General features: G+C 28.9%; 1 non-coding gene across 1 annotated transcript; it reads left to right on the top strand.

Moving 5' to 3' along the window:
• Positions 1-882: 882 nt before the first annotated feature.
• LOC131173738 (small nucleolar RNA R71) lies at positions 883-989 on the top strand. Its single transcript, XR_009144052.1, has one exon. It is a non-coding gene; the product is annotated as a small nucleolar RNA R71 (small nucleolar RNA).
• Positions 990-5,329: the final 4,340 nt, after the last annotated feature.

Genomic DNA, 5,329 nt, shown 5'->3' with positions numbered 1-5,329 from the left:
TTATCTCCATCCTCCAATATTTTTCCACTTCTCAATGTAATAGCCTTGCAATGCTCCCTTGAATTTTCTGGTTGGCTAGGAAGCTTCCCAAATGTTTTGTTACTTGAAGAGCTAGCTTGTTGAGCTATCTGATTCTCTAACATCTTATTGTGTGTTGCCATTTGATCCACTTTAGATGCTAATTGAGAAATCATTTCTTGTTGACTTTGATGGCTCACAAGTAGAGTTTCAATCATAGATTCCAATCTAGCTGTCTTGTCTAGTTGTGCTTGTTGTGGTAGAGGTGGAGCAGGTACATTTTGAGGTCTAGAAATTCCAGGAGGGGGACCTCTATTCTGCTGAAAGTTCTGATTTTGTTGATATCCAGAAGGTTGCTGAAAATTCTGATTTTGCCCTTGTCTACCTCCCCAAGAGAAATTGGGGTGGTTTCTCCATGCTGGATCATAAGTTGCAGAAAATGGGTTACCACCTGGTCTTTGATTGTAGTTCCCTACATAATCCACTTGCTCACTTGAAAAATCTTGATTAAGTGCAGAAAAATCTGCTGCACAATTGACATTTGTAGCTCCAATTTCTAGTGTATTACTAGAACCTCCGGCTGAAGAATCTACTTTCATACTTAGTTTGTCCATTTTCCTTGTCAAAGCATCAAATTTAGCATTAATCATATTCATGGCATCAAGCTCAAACATACCAGCTGGTTTCTTGATCTCATTCCTCTCACAACTCCATTGGTAGTTGTTATAAGCAATTTTATCAAGAGCAGAAAAAGCTTCATCTTCAGATTTCTCCATAAGGTCACCTCCAGAAGATGCATCAATTGTACTCCTAATAGCTGGTGAAACTCCATTGTAAAAGTGTTGAACAAGCATCCACTTAGGAATCCCATGATGTGGACATCTCCTTTGCAAATCCTTGTACCTCTCCCATGCTTCATACAAGCTCTCATCATCTCTAGGTTTAAAAGAAGTCAGCTCATTTCTTAGCTTAGCTGTCTTGCTTGGTGGAAAATATTGAGCCAAAAATGCTTGAGAAAGTTCATCCCATGTTGTGATAGAACCCGGTGGCAAAGAATGTAACCACTCTCTAGCTCGGTCCTTCAGAGAAAAAGGAAATAATCTAAGTCGAATTGCATCATCAGAAACTCCATTTATCTTCAACATATCGCTGATCTCAAGAAAGTGTGCTAGATGCACATGTGGACTTTCACTTGGATTTCCTCCAAATTGTGCTTGTTGTACCATTTGACAAAGTGCAGGCTTCAGTTCAAAATTATTAGCTTCTACCCTTGGTCTTGTGATACTTGGCATGAAATCTCCAATGTTAGGATAGGCATGATCCTTCACAGAGCGGTTGTTATTGTTGTTGTTGTCAGCCATTTCTTCTTGTAATTGCTCTTGCTCTTGTGCTCTTTCTTGTTGTTGCTGAGCTTTAATTTCAGCTTTTCTCCTTTTAGATTCTGCTCTTAAAGCCTTTGCTGTCTTCTCTATTTCTGGGTCAAAGAATAGATTGATTTCTTCACTTTTTGTCCTTCTCATAAAATAAAGCACCTGAAAAACAAAAATAAACAAATTCTCAAAGTAAAATGGTAAAAAGAAAATAAAATAAAATGCCCAAATTAACCAAACAAACAATTGTTCAATATCAAACAAAAATCAAATCCCCGGCAACGGCGCCAAAAACTTGATGTGACTTATCCGCAAGTATACGGGTCGTCTCAAGTAATAAAGTGATGAATCAAGTATCGTTCCCACGAGGATTTGCTGTTTGATTACTAAACTATGAATGAAGCGATTATTTGGGCTAATGATTAATGAATAAATGGTAAATGTAAATGAGCAAGGTAAATTGATTAATCTAATTGAAATGGGTAAAGAGCAAACAAATAAATTCTAATTCTAGTTCGCAATTAAACTAAAATTAACAATGGGTAATTTAAACGAAAGTCTAATTATGGTAAAAGTGATTCCAGAGTTGGGGGTTTATGCATAAATTAATTGGGATTTGTCTTGGGCATTCCAATTTTTAGGAAAAATAGAGTTTGAAGGAAATTGATTCTAAATCCCTTTGATATCTTTTTCAAGCAAATCAAAGTGTATTCTAAAATAACCAAACCTACTTTCGTATGTATTTGATTACTTTAAAACCCATTAAGTTTTGTAACCAATAATTAATTCCTCTTAAAGTCCTAGTTTATTTCTAAATCTAGGTGATTTTAAGTTCCAATCCATGATTACCCATCAATGACTTTCACCTTTCGGTCCTTCAATCAAAGATTAACACAATACCCAATGGGTACCAACATTAGGCAAGTAAATCAAGCACACAAGGAAGGAATCAAAACTCATATTCATGTAAAATAAGGAAATACCCAGTCCAAATCCACAAATTAATCTAAAACATATTTCCCAACTCTGAAATCTAAAGAAATTACTCACTTATGATGGTATTTACAAGAAATATAGATGGAAGAATAAAGAAAAACATGATAAAAGGACTGAAATAGGAAAACCCAGGTGGAAGAACCAAGGTCTCTGGTTTCGAGCTCCAAACTCGCAAAGTGACTCCTCTTCCTAGAGAGAATGGCGTCTTCTCTCTCTCTTTCTATTAAATTTTCTTTTCTTTTTTTTTTCCTCCCCTTCCTCTTATTGCAAAAATAAGGAAATGATGAATTTATATGGTCCCTAAAAGTTACCCTAAAAGTAAATAAAAGACAAGGAGTGGATAGGAAATGAGGTGTAAAATTATCCAAGTCAGCAGCACTATTCACGTTCTGGGCATTCTGCTTAGGGTTCGGCTTAACCCTAAGCAGCTTCTTAGCAAATTTAGCCTCTGGTCGCACTGTCTGCTTAAGGTTAAGCAGACCTTCAGCAAATCTCGGCAGACTTATAGTAAAATGGACTTTTCTGCTCATGCTTGACTTGTGTTGCACCTTAAGCATTGCCGCTTTACCCTAAGCATGACCTTAAGCAAGGTCTCAAGCAAATTTCGGCTAGTTTGCCCTTTCAAGGCTTGATATCTTCAACTTTCCTCCATGCTTAAAGAATCCCAAATTTCTTCAAATCACTTCCTAATGCACTCATTGATCCTCAATTTGCCACAAAATCCTATCAAAAATAACAAAATTATAAAAATCAAATATAAAGTCTCTAAAGTTAACAAATAAGATAAAATAAAGCTAAAAACATAAAATACACTAAGATATTAGGGCAAAATGGATGCAAAACTACCCTAAAATGCTTATATGAAATGAGTGTAACATTACCTCTATTTAGAGCTGTCATGTGTAGCCATTTAGGAAAGTTTCACCTACATTACACATATAATAACATATAGATAGATTATATAGATTACAATATATATTGATCTTAATAAAGGGATTTTAGACAAAGAAATCAATTTACAATGCCAAATAGCGATTCTGGAGTAAATAAAACTTGGATAATTTAAGGAAAATATAAATATTAATATAATAATATTAAAAAAATATATGTTTTTATTACTTTATGTATAGAATGAATTAAATAAGCTTATTTTTATTGATTACCCTTAAATTAATTAAAAATAAAAAATTAATTTGAACAAATCAAATAATATTTTAATAAAATTAATTAATTTTTAAGATAAATAAAAGTAGCACCTAAAATTTATTAAATACATAAAAAGAAGAGAGAATGCTAAACTTTTAAGTACTTTATGCAATAAATTATGCATATATTAAATGCATATTAAAACAAGATCAATAAAATAAAATGGTATTAAAGTAAATTAAATTTATTACAAATAAAAAATTAATTTGAACAAATTAAACAATATTTTAATAAAAATAATTATTTTTAAGATAAATAAAAATAAAATAACATTTAAAATTTATTAAATACATAAAAAGAGAGAGAATGCTAAACTTTTAAGTACTCCATACAGTAAATTATGTCTCTATTAAATGCATATTAAAATAAAATTAATAAAAAAAGTAAATTAAAATTTATTAAAGACATAAAAGGGAGAGAGAGGGTTAAACCACACGGTAAACTCTTAGAAAAAAAAAAATGCCATATAGCAAATTATTGAAAGAATTTAGCATGTTTGCTTTATATACATATAGATAAATGGATATATAGATTTCTTTAAAGCTTTAAAATTCAAATTTTAGGGTTAGAAAATTAAATTTTAATTTTTTTTTAATTTTAATATAATTAAGGAATGTAATTATAAAATATCATAAGATATTTATAGGCTTCACAAAATTATAATTATGACTGAACAACACTTACATGCGATTGAGACTATTAATTTTGACTTGACACATCATAAAGAAAATACATACTGATACTTAAATTTATATTAAAAATAAAGTTAACTTATTGATTTTAATTAAAATATTTTCTCAACTTTTTTTAAAATATATATATATATAATCAATTGAATTAAATTTTTACAAATTTCTAATTATCAAACAGACTGATAGTGATGATGGCTCTCCTATTTCTAATCCTTATATTTCACACAGAAATAAATGACAGTTACTTCATGACTACACGATTATAAACCATTACCCGCCATCTTGGAGTTGCATTCCTTTTCTGTTAGTATTTTGTAAAAGGCTACTACACTTAACCGAGATAAGTTCATTTTACTAATTGTGGTCGTGGAACTATGTTAGTCATGGTTATCGATCAAATTTTAATCAACTTTTTTGTAAATTTATCTTTAAATTTTTTAATAAGTTATATAATTAATTTAAAAATAAAAATGTAATGAGAATGAAAATAAATATTTCTATATTATACAATAATAAGTATAAGAAATATCTTATTAAAAATAATAATTATTAAAGGATTTTCAGTAAAATATTAAATTATATTAAATTTATTAATTAGCAATCTAGTTACTTTTGTCTAAAGAGAACAGAGTAAACAAGGGCTTGTTTATTTGTAAAAATTATTTTTTTTTAATTTTTTTTAAGAAAATTTTAATTTTTATTTTCATAAAAAACAAGGAAAAATATGTTTTTTATAATAAAAAATATTATAAAATATATTTAAAAATTTATTTTATTTTTAATTTTTTAATACGCATTATTCATTTATTTCATAATGACAATTTTTAAAATTCACAAATTATTATTTTTTTAAATAAATATTTAATTTTAGTTATGAAAATGTTATAGTATGAATTTAGTTAACAGTTAAAAATAATTTAAAGTTATTTTTTAAATTTTCATTAAATTTTTAAAAATTAGAAAACTAATTTTTTTTTTAATTCTTTATTTAAAAAATTAGCTGTTAATATTTAGTGAAGTATGTTGCCATTTTTCTGTTATTTACTA

This window comes from Hevea brasiliensis, chromosome 14 (genome assembly GCF_030052815.1).
Source record: "Hevea brasiliensis isolate MT/VB/25A 57/8 chromosome 14, ASM3005281v1, whole genome shotgun sequence".
NCBI classification, from domain to species: Eukaryota; Viridiplantae; Streptophyta; class Magnoliopsida; order Malpighiales; family Euphorbiaceae; genus Hevea; species Hevea brasiliensis.
The sequence above is the reverse complement of the archived record's forward strand: the minus strand, read 5'-3'. Positions and strand labels throughout refer to the sequence as shown.